Genomic DNA, 20,824 nt, shown 5'->3' on the forward strand with positions numbered 1-20,824 from the left:
GAACAAGAATTGCCTTGTGTGTATCCCATTTTTTTAAAATTGTGTCTGCCTATTTCGTATGAAAGCAGTTTGATCCCCATCAATCAATTCTGGGATTACGTATTCCATTCTTTTGGCTATTATTGATTAATATAGTTAATAAACCGTGTTAAGAATTGCAATTGGTCTATAGGAACTGCATTCCTTCTTACCTTTACCCTCTTTTGGGATTACAGATATGATGGCTTCTCACCAAGAGGGTGGAAAACCCTCCCCTCCCGCGAAGTCCAGTTAAAAAAACAGGCCTTAAGTAGGTGTTAGTTGTTCTCTGAAGGCTTTGAACCATTCTAAAAATAAAAAGGGAAGCCATCAGTGCCTGGAGACTTGTTTACTTTTAGAAATTGCAATCATCTTGGCTTTAAAGGATTTCACTTTTGAGTTGGCTCGCTGACATTTTCTTACTCTTTCAAACGACTGCTCGACTTGGTGACTGCTCGATTCACACAGACATTGTGGGCGTCATTACGTCATGTTATGTAGGTATGCACGGTAGCTTTGACATCGGTTTTTAACAATAGGCGTTAACCTCTTAAAGGATAGGGGGCAGCATTTCCACTTTTGGATAAATATCGTGCACAATTTCAACTTCCTGCTACTCATGCCAGGAATATATTATATGCATATGATTAGTAGGTGTGGATAGAAAACTCTGAAGTTTCTAAAACTGGTTCAAGCATGCCTGTGACTATAACAGAACTTATGTAGCAGGCAAAACCCAGAGGAAAAACTGTTCAGAATTATTTTTTTTCTTCCTCTGACCGTTCCCCCAGTTGTCTTTGCCAAGGGAAATTTGATAGCGACCATTTCAGTTCCTACGACTTCCACAGGATGTCACCAGTCTTTGGAATTGGGTTGAAGTTAATCATTGGTGAAACGAATAAGAGGCACATCCTGGAACAATGTTACACTGTTGATAGTTACGCAAGAGGGAAAATGGTGCATGTTTTGTTTACTTTCTCTATCGAATACAGATTACCCAGTCTACAATTTGATTGATTATTAACATTTAAAAATACCTAAAGTTGTATTACAAAAGTAGTTTGAATTATTTTGGCAAAGTTTATAGGCAACTTTTGAAATGTTTTGTAGTGACGTTGTGTTTTGGAAAGCTGTTTTTTTTCCCGGATCAAACGTGCTTTATAAATGGACATTTTGGGTATATATGGACGGAATTAATAGAAGAAAAAAAAAGGACCAATTGTGATGTTTATGGGACATATTGGAGTACCAACAAAGAAGCTTGTCAAAGGTAATGCATGTTTTATATTTTATTTCAGCGTTGTGTAGCGTCCGCTACGCTAATTATTTTGTTTACAACTCGTTCAGGTGGTTCAGGGGGGATGCATGCTATCAGATAGCTTCTCATGCTTTCGCCGAAAAGCATTTTTTAAATCTGACATGTTGGCTGGATTCACAATGAGTGTAGCTTTAATTGAGTACCCTGCATGTGTGATTTAATGAAAGTTTGAGTATTATCGCGTTTTATTTGAATTTGGCGCTATGCATTTCCCGAGGCTATTGGCCACTTGAGACGCTAGCGTCTCCCCTATCCATAAGAGGTTTTAAACCAGACATCTGGGCCAACAACGATGTTGGCATTTTTTAGCTAATGTCGGCCAATTCCGATATGTTCACCGATATAACCGTGCATCCCTAATTTATCCTATTGCAATATCAACAGTAACAACCCAATAGGTCTCAACAGCTCGCGGTAACTATTAAGTCTGTTAAATCCGATTCAGTGTCTTCCATCTTCTCGTTGGAAATGCCTGAGTCTCTCGAATGTGAACATCTTCTCACCGAGGTGATTTCCCGCTTTCCTCGACACTGCTTGCCGAAAATTATCCATGGGAGGGCCTGCTCGAGTATTTCCGCCGTTGAAGATGCCTTTCTCCTTGCGGTATACTCCACTGGGATGCCCCTCGACTACAGGTCCTCAGCCGCCTCGTCTGCACGCTCGTATGTAACCGGGCCATTATCCAGAAATACGCGCAATTTTGCCGGGAATGGTATTTGGAAGCGAAATACCGCTAAGTACTTTCTTGATGGGGGTGTATTCCTTCCTTTTTATTATCTCTCCCGCGTAGTCATGATTAAAGAACCGTAATACTATGGAGCATGGTGTGCTCTCTCAATCCCCAGGTCAGTGTTGTCTTCAAGTATTTATTTGAATAGACCCTCCACAAATTTGGGCATCGAGTGTTTCTGGGCCCTCTGCACGGAATAAAGTGTTGTTTCGACGTGAAAAACCTTTGAGTTTGTGACTTTTGCCTGTAGTGCGTGATGGCTTTTCAAAGACTGTTCAAGTATTTTCTTGACTGCAGTGTTCCATGTGTCCATTTCCCCAATGCGCTGTTCTGCATCCCCCATTCTTGTAGATATGCTGTATAATTTTGTTTGTCGAGTCTGGTTAATGTCCTTCTTGAACTCAGTTATTTTCGTATATCTTCTCAAAGTTCCTCTCGTAAGCCTGTGAGCGCCTCACGCAATTCCTCTATCACTTCACAAAATGAGGGTTATTTTGCTGCTGCTAGCTTATTTGCACTAGCATTAGCCATCTGTTTCGTTGACGATTATATCTGCGGTCTTGTTACGGGCTATTGTTGAAGCTCCACAACCTTTTCCTATTTTCCACCTTTTCCATTTTGTGTACATTATTATAATGCTTAGATCAAATACTTGAATTGGGGGGAGGGATACCCAACCGATGTGAGGTACGAAAAACTAGGCAGACATTTTCTAAACTGTGTCACCGTAAGTCCTTCTTTTGTATATATTTAAAGCAGGTGCTTCCACACAGGTGTGATTCTTGAATTAACATCATTCTAAGGATCATTTATAAAAATGCCCAGTTGTCCATTATTTTGGCTACCTTGGCTAGAAGCTGTTCAATGTTGGAATGGTGTGGGCATAACCCAACAGAATGGTATGGGTATATAAAAAGTTACAAAAAATTTGAATGCGCTGATTGGCCAGCTCATTCTCCTCAAGACTGCTGATCCTCACAGGGAGATGACATGTTCTGAGGAAATAGCAACCATTATTTTTTTTATAGTCTGTTTGAGGTGGGGTTAAGTGTCAACATTATCTGGGTGTGAGTTAACATAATATGAATTTAAAGAGATTCACTGGGCAGTTACTTTAACACAAAAAGGTGCATGTAATCTCCCCTCAGTAGAATATTAGGAAAGTCTACTCTTGCCCTGGGATGGCCTTTGATCTGTGCAGGACAAAGGGTCAAGTGGTTGTCTGAATGTAATGTCTCCCTGGGGAGTTAGTTTGGTTCACCAGGGAGGTAGTACAGTGCACCCAGAGGTGAAAACATGGCATTTTGTGTCTGCATTGAGGCAAGCAGGAAGTCACACTGACCTTGCAGTGACCTTTGTTGCTTGGTAGCACATGGAGCCCCAGTGTTAAAACACTCATGCTACACAGCATAGGAAGAAGGCTAACAGGACTACCTAGAGATTTAGGTGAGTGAGCCAGGAAGGGGGGAGAATGAGAGTTGTTTTTCATTGCTTAGACTTGGTGGGAAGCTGTCCACTAACATAAACACCACGCTAAAAAGGTCTTGCAGCCCTGTAATGTCGTCATCCAAAAATGTATTTTCCAAGCTATAGCACACAATATCTTACATAAAGCAGGTTTTTAAAAAGGACCAAAGAGTTGTCTGCTTCGATGGTTTTTTCACAAAGGAAAAAAATATTGCAATACTGGTATCACAGACCTAGGTATACGTTAGAGCTGTAAATTGCCAGGGACCTCACGATACTTAGGTGCCGATACGCATTGCAATTCTCAATTCCATACTATGATTTTATTGTGATTCGATGATCTAAAACAAAGCTCACCATAATGTGACCCATTTCAAGAAACTAGACTTACGGCGCACGTCACAGGAAAGGTATGAAGTTTTCACTTGTATGCATTTTTTTGCAGAAATTCCTTCTGGAACATGTGAACTTCCATGTACCTTTCTAACAAACTTGTATGCCATCTATAAATAAATAAGAAAGTTAAATTACGAGCCTAGTTGGTTTAGCAAAGGAAAAATACAAACCTTCCCGCTAACCACGATTGTCTGAGAATGAGTGGGCTAGACATGCCGAGAGAGGTGGTTAGATTTGTCTACCATGTAGCATGCTTCTATCTATAACATGTGCTGCTCAGTATGTGTGGATAATCATACCAACCGTGGCTTTTGAAAATGATCATGAAGAACTGAAAAAGTTGCGCTACTGCTCAACATTGCTTCCCTGAAGTTAATAGCGCTGTCGCAAAGCTCTGTACTTTCTGGAGGATGATGGTGCCATACTGACTGACTCTGAAAATGAATCAGACAATAAGGAAACCCTGTAAAAGACATTGTAGTCTTCCGGTGACAATGGAGGGAAGAAAAGATATCACAGAAGAAGAATGCCAGGTGGAAGCAGAGAGATGATTGCCAAATGTGGAGAGTCCAAAAAGATAACACAGAAAGAAGGTTGTTGTATAACACCCATCTCCAGATTACATCTAACTAAAGGCAACGTTTACAGGTAAGGGTCAAGCTACATTTTCAGATGTTGTATGTTTCTAATTTTGTCAGAAAGTCATTTTCATTGCAAATTAAAGTATACTGTTAGCTAGCTGGCTCGGTAGCTAACGTCACGTGTATGATCTGCAAGTAGTATTATTTGGATCTCAGAAAATCCATTTGTATTGTTAGATATAGCCTAATGTTAGCTAGCTAACATTGAACCTAGTTGGTTAGCTTTAGCTACTTCCAGATTCATGCATGGTAGTATTGCCACATTCAAAACTGGGAACTCCGTTAAATCATGACATCAGTGATCTTGAAGTTGGAAAGTCAGAGCTCCAGAAAGTGGCCCGAGTTCCGAGTTGGATGACAGTTAGATTTTTCCAAGGAACTTTTTTTTTAGTTCAGTTTTTTTGAACACATTAAGAATTAGGATTATGGTTCATTTAGGATTATAGCTACATTAAAAAAAAGTTTTATAGAAGACTCCACTATTCAAAACAATTTCACTGTATTGTTTACACCTATATACTGTGCAAGTGACAAATAAACTTCGATTTTATTTGATATAGTGTGTTTACCAGAGACAGTAATAAGAACACGACCTGCACCAATGTCAGATTAGGATGTAGGCCAAGGACTCGTTTGTATTTTTACCACATTTTGATACTACTTGCATCACCTTTATTTAGTCTTGAAATCTTTGGTCGTTCACTACACGGTTTAAATAATGCAAAAACAAAGTGTTGGAGAAGAAAGTAAAAGTGCAATATCTGCCATGTAAGAAAGCTAACGTTTAAGTTCCTTGCTCAGAACATGAGAACATATGAAAGCTGGTGGTTCCTTTTAACATGAGTCTTCAATATTCCCAGGTAAGAAGTTTTAAGTTGTAGTTTTTATATAAATATTTCTCTATACCATTTGTATTTCATATACCTTCGACTATTGGATGTTATTATAGGCACTTTAGTATTGCCAGCCTAATCTCGGGAGTTGATAGGCTTGAATTCATAAACAGCAGAGCTGCTGGCAAAACGCATGAAAGTGCTGTTTGAATGAATGCTTATGAGCCTGCTGGTGCCAACTGTCGCTCAGTCAGACTGCTCTATCAAATCATAGACTTAATTATAACATAATAACACAGCAATACGAGCCTTAGGTCATTAATATTGTTGAATCCAGAAACTATCATCTCAAAAACAAAACATTTATTCTTTCAATGAAATACGGAACCGTTACGTATTTTATCTAACGGGTGGCATCCAATCTAAATATTCCTGTTACATTGCACAACCTTCAATGTTATGTCATAATTACGTAAAATTCTGGCAAATTAGTTCACAATGAGCCAGGCAGCACAAACTGTTGCATATACCTTGACTCTACGTGCAAGGGAAGTGACAATTTCACCTGGTTAATATTGCCTGCTAACCTGGATTTCTTTTTAGCTAAATATGCAGGTTTAAAAATATATACTTCTGTGTATTGATTTTAAGAAAGGCATTGATGTTTATGGTTAGGTACACGTTTGAGCAACAACAGTCCTTTTTTGCAAATGCGCACTGCATCGATTATATGCAACGCAGGACACGCTAGATAAACGCGTAATCTCAACCATGTGTAGTTATACTCAGCCTGGTCTCAGGATGGTAAATTGGTGGTTGAGGATATCCCTCTAGTGGTGTGGGGGCTGTGCTTTGGCAAAGTGGGTGGGGTTATATCCTTCCTGTTTGGCCCTGTCCGGGGGTGTCCTCGGATGGGGCCACAGTGTCTCCTGACCCCTCCTGTCTCAGCCTCCAGTATTTATGCTGCAGTAGTTTATGTGTCGGGGGGCTAGGGTCAGTTTGTTATATCTGGAGTACTTCTCCTGTCCTATTCGGTGTCCTGTGTGAATCTAAGTGTGCATTCTCTAATTCTCTCCTCTCTTTCTCTCTCAGGCAAGATTTTTTTAATATTATATATATATATAATTTTTTTTTTTAAATACTCACCTGTGGACACCAAGCAAGCTGCAAGCTAAAGCATGCAGTCCAACACATGGGACCACAAACATATGCAGTAAACACATCCTTTTCTCACAATAACACCTATAGGTTTTGATACAAATGGTCATGTTAAGTGAACAGGCACACACAAAACCCAGTGCTAGCATACCAAATATCACACAAGAATGGCTCATACTTGCAACACACACACACCCCTTGGAATCTCACACGGACAACCCCTCCTGGTTCAGGCACACTGCTACCAACCAGAGTATTCCTCCCTCTCGAAGCTCGCCCACCCACCCACCCAGTCACTGCTGCTGGAAGAAAATGGACTGGGCCCCTGGCCAACACACTCGCTCCCTCAAAAATAAAATACAAATAAAAACTTGCTTACTCAAAACACACGACAGCACTCAAATGAACCCAATTCCCTCACAGCTGGTCACGGGGCCAAGCCAGAGAGGGAGGGGAGGAGAGAAGGATGAAGTGTATGTGAGAGAGGAAGACCGATACAGAGAGAGGGAGATAATGGTGGAGGGGAAAGGAGGGAGGTGTAGAGGAAAGAGGCCCCTTAAGGATGCCACCACCCCTCCCGCCAGCCAGGTTGAACATTTGTGCCCTCGCTCATGGTGAAGTGTGCGCCACACGCCCCAGTGTCAGGCAACCTAGAAAAGCTGCTGCAGAGAAGAGAGAGGGAGTGTATAAAAGACAGCAGGAAAAGAGGGTGGTTAGAGGATGGCCTCTTCCACATGCCACGCAGCTGCACCCTTATGCATCCACAGCTGGGATTTGGGGCATGCCAGTGGTCATGCCTTAGCATTACCTAACACGTGGCTTGCTGCAGAGAGCACTAAGTAGCAGGGTTTTATGATGACTATGGTTCAATGGGTTCATCCCAGTGGCGGCACAGTGCTCGTGTGCCCTTCAAAAGTACAGGTGGTGTTGGCCATTTGAAAGGGATGTTAGCAGGCATTGTGTCGACATTGAGGGATTCTGATGACAGTGTGGTCAACGACTTGAGTCAATGTGACAAAAGCATTTCAGTTTGTTTTCACTATTTGATCATTTATGAGTAAATCCATTTGAATTCACTTTGACAGCATCCCTTTTGATTTAAAGCGTTCCATACATGTTTGCCCATGGCAGTGGTCAGAAAGTGCATACCGCACCCATGAGACATCCATGTCTTCATCACTGGAAAAGATATACGGTTGCGTTTGATATAATTTAAAAGCCTAGTGTTAAACTACCGTAATTTCCGGACTATAAGCCGCTACTTTATTCCCACACTTTGAACCTCGCGGTTTATACAATGACGTGGCTAATTTATGGATTTTTCCCGCTTTCACAAGATTCATGCCGCCAAAATACTGAGCACAGTCACATAATGTGACGTAAATCGAGCGCGCTCAAACTTCCCATCATTCTGATTACGGTAGTAATTTTGTCACCATCATGGCAAAGAAACTGAGAAATGCATATGATGCAGCTTTCAAGTTGAAGGCGATCGATCTGGCTGTTGGAAAAGGAAATAGAGCTGCTGCATGGGAGCTTGGCCTTAATGAGTCGATGATAAGACATTGGAAACAGCAGCGTGAGGGGAAAAAAAAGACAACAAAAGCTTTCCGAGGGAAGAAAAGCAGATGGCCCAAAGTATTTGCAGCCACTCGACATCAGTGTAAATCGTGCATTTAAGGTGGCGCTCCTTGTTCAGTGGGAGGCTTAGATGACAAGTGGGGAGAATTCCTTCACTAAAACGGGCCGCAGGCAAAGAGCATCTTATGGTCAAGTCTGCCAGTGGGTCCTGACAGCGTGGAGCATTGTCAAAAAATCCACTATCATCAACGGGTTTCGAAAGGCTGGACTGCTGCGTGTTGAAGGGGCAGCATGAGCTCAGCGGGGTATTTGCCTCCGGATGAAAGTGACGAGAGCGACAATGAAAACGATCCAACATCGGATGAAGCAATTCTGAGGCTATTCAACTCCGACACCGAAGGAGATGACTTCAGTGGTTTCAGTGCACAGGAGGAGGAAGATAGTGACCAATGACTTTCTTGGTAGGCTACGGTTAAAATTTTTGTTACAAGCCGTGTTTCGTTAAAGCCTATTTATTTTTGTTACAAGCCGTGTTTCGTTTAAAGGCTGTGTAAAGTTAATTTGTTTCAATATACCGGTAGGCACCTGCGGCTTATAGACATGTGCAGCTTATTTATGTACAAAATACATATCTTTTTTTAATAATTCAGTGGGTGCGGTTTATATTCAGGTGCTTTGACGTGATTGATAACTTTATCATTCAATACAACGTTCAAGTCAGGTGACATTTTTCGGCTAGCCAGCATTTCTCTGAATGACAATGCGCAGACTCACATTTAGGCACAACCTCTAACCCGGGTAGTGAAATCAGACAGCCGTCCAGTCATGGCAGCAGCCCCATCCATGCTTACGCCAACACATGACCAATCCAATTTTCCTGACATGTAATCATCCAAAGACTTGAATAGTTCTGCGGCCGTTGTATTCGGCAGGGACAGCACACACCACATCTCCTCATGCGCGTCATCCTGAAATATATATTGCACATAAACAAGCAGTATTGCCTTGCTGTCGACGTCAGTAGATTCGTCAACCTGGATTGCATACCACAGTGACTCGTTAAGCCTCTAACAATTATGCCTCAACGTCCTCCGCTATTTCATCAATTCGCCTAGTGACGTGGTAGACGAGAGGAACCTGTGCCATCTTTTTAGCTGCAGCCTCTAAGAGTTCACGGCAAATGTCCTTGGCAGCAGGTAGAATCAACTCCTCGCCAATAGTGAAAGGCTTCTTGGTCTTAGCAATATGGCTAGCCAGTAAGTATAACACTCTGTTTGTTGATGCGGTGGCTTTCAAGACTTCACTCAAAAATTTCAACAGGTTTGTCTTTAAGTGCAGGGTGCTTGGATTCAATGTGCCAAAGCAGTTAAGGGCGTCATTGCCCATCTCCACATACTACGCACCGGGGGCTTGGAGCATGCGAGTCACCTTTAGCAATAAAACCATATTTTAGGTAGGACTCATTTTGAGGCTCTTTTTTTTGCAGTCTCGGGCTCTGCATTAGACAGGACTTTTAGCTCCCTTACCCCTTCTGAAGAAGCTCTCCAGTGACGTTAGTTTTTATTCATGTCAGCTAACGTAGCTAGCCAGTACAAAGTTGGTGGGCAACACAGCTCACGCAGACCGTGATGAACTCGCAGTGCGCGGATTACTCAAATTCAAAATCTATAAACTGTCGTGGGCGTGAGATATTAAAGTGGTGAGAAAAGGGCCAACAGACCACACCAAGTTCAATGTTATTACTGCACAAATACAATTTATAGGCCATGTAATTATTTTACTGATAATTTGTATTTATTTTATTAATAATCCTTTCCGTGCGGCCAGGTAGCGAATGTGCTGCGGACTGGTACTGGCCCGGTGGTTGGGGACCGCTGCTTTACACTAGATCTGCTTGTTTTGTCAAACTGAAATAGGCAAACTACTAGAATTTTAGCAACTGGGAAAGAAGTGGAGCTATTTCTGCATAGTGCATCTTAGGTCTAAGCACTTAAATTGCAATATCTACTATGCTAATATATACAATTATTTTAAGACTGTCAAATTCATAATTTAGCCATTTGATTTAGAATTTTAGGACCCCTGTACGTATACAAAAATATCTAGAAATAATTTGATGTAACATTGAATTTGGCCTTTATTGCTATAGCATATAGAAACACATTTAATAACATTAAATGGCAAAACAGACCAAATGTATCCTAAGGAACAAGGTTTTGAAGTGTGTCTAAAGTGCCTTTAGAATATACACATACCCATCACCTTACTCCACAATTTGTGTTACAGCCTGACTTCAAAATGGATTAAATATATAAAACGCAACACGTAAAGTGTTGGCCCCACGTTTCATAAGATGAAATAAAAGATCACAGAAATGTTCCATACAAACCAAAAGCTTCTCAAAATGTTAAACAAATTTGTTTACATCCCTGTTAGTGATAATTTCTCCTTTGCCATGATAATCCATCCACCTGACAGATATGGTATATCAAGAAGCTGATTAAACAACATGATCATTACACACACGTACCTTGTGCTGGGGACAATAAAATTCCACTAAAATGTGCAGTTTTGTCACAACACAATGCCACAGATGTCTCAAGTTAAGGGAGCATGCAATTGCCATGCTGACAGCAGGAATGTCCACCAGGGCTGTTGCCATACGATTTCATTTTCATTACGAAGTCGCCTCCAACTTCATTTTAGAGAATTTGGCAGTACATCCAACAGGCTTCACAACTGCAGACCACGTGTAACCACGGTAGCCGAAGACCTCCACTGGTATAAGCTATGGACAATGAACACAAATGTATTTTATCGATGGCAATTTAAAAATGCACAGAGATGCTGTGATGATACTGCAAATTGTTGTGCCATTCATTTAACCAGGTAGGCCAGTTGAGAACAAGTTTATTTACAACTGCGACCTGGCGCCATCACCTCATGTTTTAGGACGATAATACAAGGCCCCATGTCGCAAGGATCTGCACACAATTTCTGGAAGATGAAAATGTCTGAGTTCTTCAATGGCCTGCGTGTCACCCATTGGAAACGTTTGGGATGCTCTGGATCGGAGTGTAAAACAGCATGTTTCAGTTCACGCCCATATCCAGCAACTTTGCACACCCATTTAAAAAGAGTGGGACAAAATTCCACAGGCCACAACCAACAGCTTTAGCAGCTCTATGCAATTGCGATGTCGCACTGCATGAGGTAAACATTTTTTTTTTTGTTCTGTGACCAACACGATGCATATCTGTATTCCCAGTCTTCTGAAATCCATAGATTTAAGGCCTAATGAATTTATTTCAATTGACTGATTTATGAAAATCAGTAAAATCATTGCGTTTTATATATTTTTGTTCCATGTATATTATTATTTTTACTCTGCACCCATCAACAAACAATAACCAATAATGAAAAACATGTTTTAGGGAAGGCGTCTCCTCATTAGTCAGCATGTGTTCCATCTATGCTGGGATATCCATCTCGTTAGTTGGGAGGTTTCACCTGTGTTGGCACAGATATTTAAGAGCTTCTGGCCCAGTGCTCCAGTTGTCTTGATAGATGGAGGGTTAACACCTTTAAGTTGGCTCTCTAGACAATCCTTTCTGATCTTCCTTGTTTTGCTCCACTGTTTGGTTTGCTTCCCGTCTAAGTCGGGTGTTTTTGGTATTTTTTAGCCTTTTGAGCAAATTTAGTGGGCTCTCACACAGAACCCAAACAGTCTGCGCGCGTGCGCCATCATGCATACATATATTTTGTCCCCCTACACCAAAAGCGATCACGACACGCAGGTTAAAATATCAAAACAAACTCCGACCCAATGCGATTGCGACCTATATACAGTGTGTGTATATACAGTCTATATACAGTGTGCAAATGAGGTAGGATAAGGGAGGTAAGGCAAAAATAGGCCATAGTGGTGAAACAATTACAATATAGCAATTAAACACGAGTGATAGATGTGCAAAGATGAATGCGCAAGTATAGATACTGGGGTGCAAAGTAGCAACAAAAATTATATATAAAATAACAGTATGGGGATGAGGTAGTTGGATAGGCTATCTGAAAGCTGCTCTGACAGCTGGTACTTAAAGTTAGTGAGGGAGATATGGTCTCCAGCTTCAGTGGTTTTCGCAATTCGTTCCAGTCATTGGCAGCAGAGAACTGGAAGGAAAGGCGGCCAAAGGTGGAATTGGCTTTGGGGGAGACCAGTGAAATATACCTGCTAGAGTGCGTGCTACTGGTGGGTGCTGCTATGGTGACCAGTGAGCTAAGATAAGGCGGGGCTTTACCTAGCAAAGACTTAGATGACCTGGAGCCAGTTTGTTTGGTGAGGAATATGAAGCGAAGGCCAGCCAACGAGAGCACACAGGTTGCAGAGGTGGGTAGTATATGGGGCTTTGGTGACAAAACGGATGGCACTGTGATAGACTGCATCCAATTTATTGAGTAGAGTGTTGGAGGCTTTTGTAAATGACATATCCGAAGTCGAGGATCGGTAGGATAGTCAGTTTTACAAGGGTATGTTTGGCAGCATGAGTGAAGGATGCTTTGTCGCGAAATAGGAAGCCGATTCTAGATTTCATTTTGGATTATATCAGGATGGAAATATCAGGGTTTTTGGTGGCCTTCCTAAACCAGGATTCAGACTACAAAAATACACTTTTGTGGTAGACTGACATCGACCTTCGGGGTTGTAAAGTTTGGTGCAGTCATTTTGGAAGTTGCATAAACACAGGCTAATAAAAATTAAAGCCATGGACTTTAAGTTGGAAGCATTTGTGGAAAACCCTACATGGGAGATGCAAATCTGCACATCATTACAAAGCATTATGACATCAGCGGCATCTGGCGATCCAAAAGTAGTAGTCAGAGTTGATCGGTACTGTTTTGGTGGAGGACAAAATCTTCTCGGTGAGAGAGGCTGATGAAAAGGGTGCTACGGGTAGAGAACATCCTGTAGACGTGCAACTAAGGGAGTTAGAACTAAAGGCAAAGGTGGCGCAACAAAATGTTTTGCTTGAACAGAAATTATAGCTTGAGTACAAGGAAAGAGAATGTGAGGAGAGATTGGAGCAACAGAAATGAGAGTTGGAGCACAGGGAAACAAGATGACCGTGCAGCCAAATAACAAAGTGCAGCCAGACATGAACATGCCGTTCGAGTAAGAGAGAGATCCGGTAACACTGAATCCAGTCAGGCCATCCTGCACCCTCAGTTTGATCTTGGTCAGAAATGCCGGCTTGTACCGCCTTTTAACGAAAAAGAGGTGGATGTATATTTTACTCTGAGCTGATTCCCACATCCCTAAAGGGGCAGTGAGATATTTAGTCACTGCTCCTCCAAAGTGAGTAGGTGTTGTGTGAGAAGACCTCTTCGAAATCAGGATGTCTGCAAAAGAGTTCAGACAACTGCTGTAATGCATTTTAACTTCTAATTACTACCACAGAGGATAGAATAAAGATGACAAATTAAATTGACATTTGATGGGCAATCAAATGTCAATTTAATTTGTCATCTTTATTCTATTATCAATATTTCAATAGATTTCCTATGGAAGACTGGCAGTTACATTAAAACAGATATCCCATTAAAAACACTGATGTATGCACCTCCAACCATCTTTGTGGTACCCACCCTGTATTTAAGAGCATGCATCTCAACCGATGGGGGGCATAACACAGGAAAACGGAGCAATAGTGTCTCTTTCTCTCCTTTACAAACTCTTAATTATGTGAGATAAATGTGACTGTACTTTGTTACAAGTTAACATTGTAAATTCAGTAGAAAATAAGAATTATATAGTAAATTATATTTTTCTAATAGCAATAAAAACATTCTCTAAGTGAGGAGATTCGCATCTAGCGTGTGAGTGCCATTTCTCAAACTGAGTGATAATTAGTAACGATTAAATTGGGCTCAATTTTGAGAGTTCTAAGACCAGTATTATAAACTTTGAAACAACTGGTTTCTAGTAGGCTACAGAATTGGAGTAGGGCCGTCTCTCAACCTTCGGCAGTAGGCTCAAACAAGCCGGTTCCTCTACACAGTCAGAGGCCTGTCAGACTGACCAGCTGACTATCCTCCTTATTTCTGTTAAGAAAACACATTTGAATGTTCAAATTGTGCAGGGAAAGCACTTATGTTGATGCAACATAAAATCACCCCAAGAATACCTCCAGAACCACTTTCATATTTCAATTGAGAAAATGTGTTCCCAGATGACAGGGTGCCTTGCCTGAAAGTACTGATTAGGTCATGATTAGCACAAATACAGATAACACCATGCTTAAGCCTATTTATTTATCGTCACTATGCTGTATCAGTTGGGCTACAGGTGATAATGCTAAATAACACAACCAGCCTGATAATATGGAGCAATATTTTATTAGGCACAATTTGAAGGGACATGTATATTTAAATGGTGTCTTTTTTTTTTTTTTTTTAAGTCAACAGGGTTGCACTCAGTAGGGAAAAAACATAGGACCAATAGTTTAAAGTAATACTGAAATTGATATTTCAGTTGTTGTTAGGCTATATTGACCAAATTATCAGGAAGGTTTTGGATGCATTTTCCCTTCAGAATGACCAGAAACAAATTTACCAGCTATTTCTTAAAACATTTTATATCCTGGGTGGGGGCATGCCACCCGATCCCCCTGAAAGTGATTTGACCCCGGAACCCATTGACCCTGACACCCCCAATATGCAACACAAAGTTACACCCTTGCCTGTTAGCTTTTAAATTATATCAATTTCAACGGTTTATACTTTCCAGTGGAGACAGTACGGTCAGGTATGCAAAATGGGTCACTTTCTGGGCACTTCTACAATGAGCAAGGTCTCATTCAAATCAAAAAGGAGTGCTGTCAAAAAGTTACTGAATTCAAAAAGATTTACCCTTATACCACTCACACACAGCAAGAGGTGCCAGTGCACCAAGTCTACTCACTTTAACCCTACCGATATGTACATAGCTACCTCAATTACCTCACACCCTGCACAGCAACTCGGTACTGGTACTCCATCTATATAGCAATGTTATTTTTACACCTCGCCACCATTTCCATTTTTCCCCCCTTATTTCTTTAACTCTGCATTGTAGAAAAATGACCAGTATTTAAACATTTCACTGTTAGTCTACACGGTTTAAAAAGACTGACAAATAAAAATGTATTTGACACAGCCAGGCCAGAATCTGCAGATGGTAGATGCTGTGGCTGATCCGGTGTGTACAGCACAAAGGCTGAGGACTTTTGAGTGGCATCACCCTTAGTCCTAACAAGTCATACATGTAGCAGCTGTTTCTGCCAGGTACAGTTCCTAACAGGTAGAGTTCCCTAGGTACTGGCATGACTTTGGCCTGGGGGGGTAGGTTTATGACAGGAAAAAGGGGGGGGGGGGGAGAGGTATTTATGACTCTTTACCCTACCGAAGTTACATTTGCAAAACCCTTGGTTAAAATATAGATTCTGGAAACGCCCAGAAGGTGGGGGGGAAAATGAACTATATTCTGGTAATCCGACCAATGGAACATTATGTCAGTTCGGTTGTCATCCGAGACATTCTCAATGATAAGATGACAAACTCTACAGGGGAAAGTCTACACAGAGTTATCGGATTCACATGGAATTGTTCAATTTAAATGTTTGAATAAGAAATGATTCGTGATGAGATGAAATGTGAGTTTAGCTTCTAAAATGTGAGATTTGGGTTTTCATAAGACAGAGCTCTGCTCAATCAGTGGCCCGCCCCGGTGAAGGGACATGGGCTATAAAACTTTTCAAACACGCCCTCCTCTCCCTTCCTATATAAGAACTTGACGACAATATAACCTCCTGTTCCAAGGACGTGAGGACGACGGTCCTATGTCAGATTGGTTCAGATAATAACTACAGAACGAAGCCAACATCAGCGTGAGCTTTGGTTGCGAATGGTATGAACTTTGAACTCTTATTTACTACAGAAGTGATACCTCCTAGCCGTTGAGTTAGCAACAGCAGCTGCAAACGAGGGTTAGGAAGGAACAGACAGAGTATCCCGACTATCACACAACAACGTTACTACAACGTATCCAATTGACCACCAGAGACATTCTGCAAAGGACAAAGGACTCGGTTTGGCAACACGGCCTTCCATCTACCACCAACCTACCGAAGCGCAGCTCAAAGTAAATATTTATTGCATTTTCCTTTTCCAAATGGGCGGTAATTTAGAATGCATAAAATACTGTATTTATGAAAGCACAGCTTCTTCCTTCTTCCTGCTCTTTCACTCAAACCCAGCCCTTTTCTTTTGTGTATCCAGCTGTCAGATCTGTTCCGCCCGCTAGGGACGTTTTCCTTTGTGACGTCATTTGTAATCAAGTTATGATTTAATTCTGTGTGATTAGTTAGGTATTTAGTAAATAAATAATTAAACCCAATTTTGTATTGTTGATTCAACTTGTTAGCCAGGGTTCGTGCAGACTCAACTTTCAGATAAGACTATTAATATTGACTGCTATTGATGTAAAATATTACTAGGTCTTTAAGAGTTCATTCGGAAGATAACGGTTCTATAAATATTATTTTGTGGTGCCCGACTCTAGTTAATTACATTTACATGATTAGCTCAATCATAGAATAGCATGTCATATCACTTCATCCGGCATAGCCAAAGACACGACAGTACAATCCACCAAATGGGTGAAATTATGAAAGTTAGTCAGCCAAGTTGCCCACATTATAACTACTATTTTGGTTAACGTTCTGTTCCATTACCAGCCAGGCGTTCACTGACCATGCATGTCGATGATCCTTTACCATCTATTACCCTGTGTCGTGTTAAGAGTATAAACGTTTCCGCCATTCTCGTGTGGTTTCCATTTATGTCAGACATAAAAATAAAACCGAATCATTCGTCAGATTCAATTGATACAAAAACGTAGCAAAAGTAAATTATGTAATGAGTGTGAAGGTAATTCCCGTTAAGAGTAGTTTGAAAGAGGCTGTCAATATCATTTGTTAAATTGTTCACATTCAGCATGCTGTCAAATCTTTGCATTAATCACTAATGTTCGGAACAGGCTGAGCGATAGGGAACAATGAGTGTGTGAGGGGGTATAGACGGAGTATTTACAGGACCGACATAAAAAACACATTTCCAGAGCCATCCCTTGACTCCAGACAGGGGGGCTCACCTCTGAATTATAGCTTTTAGAGAGTGTTGTTTTATGTTAATTAACTAAGCAACCACCATCCCCCTGGTTTCAAATGGACCACCTTGACGAGCGTGAAGATTACGGCTGGGAATTGCCATGGACCTCACAAAACGATTTCACGATACAATATGCATTGTGATTCTCAATGTATTGCGATTCAATACTGATTTTATTACGATTTGATGTTGCAAACATATTGCTCACTATGTGTCTGCTGCAGAGAGACAAGTGTCGATCAGTCAGGCAAAAGTGCTGAAAACATGTTGGCTCACTATTTTAATAGAAGCTATAGGATCAGAAATAACAGAGTTTTGACTAGTGGTAGCTAACAATTAAAAAATACAAATATTATACATAATTATATAGAGGCATGCAGAAGCCAACTCAAGCTCAGTGCTACATCACCATGCACCTTCCCAGATTTTGTAACAAATGCAGTGGGCTCTGTATAGCCCAGTATTGGCATGATGGTAGGTGGGGGCGGTACATCCTGTATAAACACAAACTCACTTCCCGGACAACAGCTCTGCACTGCTCCGTGAAGCGCAAGAAGTATGAACACAGACTTCTGCGGAGGCCATTCTTACCCTGACTTCTACTGAAGCCATATCACCGTAAATGCTGCATGGCCAATGCAGACGTTGGATTGACCATGTGCCCCCGATGCACTTCTCTCTGGAATGCACCCTCTCCAAATTTGTGCACATTCATTGTCTGAATTGTTTTCGTTTGTTCGTTAAGTGTAGATCAAGTTCCCCATTACAGATATCAACATTAGTACATTTACCATTAATTCCTATTCTACAATGTTTGTTACAGTTATTTTAACGCATTCAATATTAGATTATAGTCTTCATGTTCTCATTGTCGGAGTGGACACTTGTGTGAAACAAGTTTATTTAATTCCATTGACAAGTTCTGTCAATTGAGTCATTATCTTTTGTTTGGAGCACTCCTGTTAATGTTGAGTAAGGACACCCAAGTCATAGACTGCTACCGCCCGGGAAACAGTACTAGATGGCCAAGTCTAGAACCAAAAGGCTCCTTATCCCAGCGAGGTTGTCCCACCTGGCCAAACCCCAGGGAAAATGCAGAACGCCAAATTCAAATAAATTACTATAAAAAAATCTAACTTTCAATTAAATCACATGCAAGATAGCAAATTAAAGCTACACTTGTGAATCCAGCCAACATGTCAGATTTCAAAAAGGCTTTTCGGCGAGAGCAAACAATGCTATTATCTGAGGATAGCACCTCCGTAAACAAAGAGAGAAAAGCATATTTCAACCCTGCAGGCGCGACACAAAACGCAGATATAAAAATATAATTCATGCCTTACCTTTGACGAGCTTCTTTTGTTGGCACTCCAAGATGTCCCATAAACATCACAAATGGTCCTTTTGTTCGATTAATTCCGTCAATATACATATCCAAAAAGTCAATTTATTTGGCGCCTTTGATCCAGAAAAACACGGGTTCCAACTTGCGCAATGTGACTACAAAATCTCAAGTTACCTGTAAACTTTGCCAAAACATTTCAAAACTACTTTTGTAATACAACTTTGGGTATTTAACGTAAATAAGCGATAAAATTGAAGACGGGATGATCTGTGTTCAATACAGGAGGCAAACAAACTGTAGCTAGCTTTCTGGTCACGCACCTCTAACAGTACACTTGAAGTGACCCTCGTTCTGAACAGGGCTACTTCTTCATTACACAAAGGAAAAACCTCAATTAATTTCTAAAGACTGTTGGCATCCAGTGGAAGAGGTAGGAACTGCAAGAAGATCCCTTAGAAATCTGGATTCCCAATTAAACCCCATTGAAAAGTGACCTCAGGGGAAAAAATCTGAATGGTTTGTCCTCGGGGTTTCACCTGCTAAATTAGTTCTGTTGTCCTCACAGACATGATTCAAATGAACCCAATGGTCTGTGTCTGCAGTTGTCGAGCAGGCGTTTCAAAACCATGACAGAGGGTATCACATCTGCTGCAGATGGGCAATGAATTCCATTATGTTGGCGTTAATGGATTTCACCTTTGAGTTGTCTCACTGAAATTCTTACTCTTTCAAATGACTGCTCGAAACTTCATAGATCAAACACAGAAGTTTCCAAACGGTTAAAATAGTGTTTGAGTATAACAGAACTGATTTAGCAGGTGAAAACCTGAGAAATCCATTCAGGAAGTAGTTATTTTTGGGGTTTTGTAGTTTTCTATTCAATGCCATTACAGTATCCATTGACTTAGGACTCCATTTGCAGTTACTATGCCTTCCACTAGATGTCAACAGTCTTTAGAAAACGTTTCAGGATTGTATTCTTATGAGGGAGTAAGATCAGTCTGAACGAGTGGACCCTAACGTGACGCAGAATTTCTCTCAGGCGCATGTGCATTTCTTGTTTACCTTTTATATTGACGACGTTATTGTCCTGTTGAAATATTATAGAACATTTAGGCTAAAAAACAACCTGATGATTGAATATAAACATCGTTTGACATGTTTCTATGAACTTTACGGATACAATTTTTATTTTTGTGTGTGATTGTTCTGACTGAGTTTGAGCCTGTGGATTACTGAAGAAAACACACTAACAGAGGTTTTTGGATATAAAGAGACTTCATCGTACAAAATGAACATTTATTGAGTAAATTAATGTCTTCTGATTGCCACCATATGAAGATCAAAGGTAAGGGATTAATTTTCTCTATTTCTGAGTTTTGTAACGCTTCTGCTTGGCTGGTTACTGTTTGTAATAATTTGTCAACTGGGCTAGGTATGTTCTGGGCTAGGTATGCTTTCGCCGAAAAGCATTTTATAAATATGACACTGGTTGGTTTAACAAGAAGTTCATCTTTAAACCCATGTAAAATATGTTTTGTTTTCTGAATTTTTATAATGAGCATTTCTGTAATTGAATTTGGCGCTCTGCAACCTCACTGGATGTTGGCCAGATGGGACGCTAGCGTCCCACATACCCTAGAGAGGTTAAGACACTAACAGCATAGATGGTAGGCAATTAACCTCTTGAACCTCTGGGGGCAGCATTTCATTTTTGGATGAAAAACATTCCCGTTTTAAACAAAATATTTTGTCACGAAAAGATGCTCGACTATGCATATAATTGACAGCTTTGGAAAGAAAACACTGACGTTTCCAAAACTGCAAAGATATTGTCTGAGTGCCACAGAACTAATGCTACAGGCGAAACCAAGATGAAATTTCATACAGGAAGTGAGCCAGATTTGAGGCGCTGTGTTCCAATGTCTCCTTATATGGCTGTGAATGCGCAAGGAATGAGACTACACTTTCTGTCGTTTCCCCAAGGTGTTTGCAGCATTGTGACGTATTTGTAGGCATATCATTGGAAAATTGACCATAAGAGACTACATTTACCAGCTGTCCACTCGGTGTCCTCCGTCGAAACTATTGCGTAATCTCCAGGTGCCTGCATTTTTCCATTTTGAACAGAGG

At 40.9% G+C, this 20,824-nt stretch overlaps 1 protein-coding gene across 5 annotated transcripts in view; it reads right to left on the bottom strand.

Annotated features, from left to right (window-relative positions):
- Positions 1-20,824, bottom strand: part of LOC115139339 (RAC-alpha serine/threonine-protein kinase-like) — a 68,068-nt gene that overhangs the window by 36,969 nt on the left and 10,275 nt on the right. Inside the window, exon 1 of one of the 5 annotated variants that reach the window (XM_065026330.1) lies at positions 18,690-19,072. The exons of the other annotated variants lie outside the window; for them this stretch is intronic. The gene's annotated coding sequence lies outside the window, so the exon portion shown is untranslated. Of the gene's footprint in view, positions 1-18,689; positions 19,073-20,824 lie in introns of those variants that run through there. 5 annotated transcript variants of the gene reach the window in all.

The sequence above is a fragment of the Oncorhynchus nerka genome, linkage group LG13 (assembly GCF_034236695.1).
Source record: "Oncorhynchus nerka isolate Pitt River linkage group LG13, Oner_Uvic_2.0, whole genome shotgun sequence".
Taxonomy (NCBI): domain Eukaryota; kingdom Metazoa; phylum Chordata; class Actinopteri; order Salmoniformes; family Salmonidae; genus Oncorhynchus; species Oncorhynchus nerka.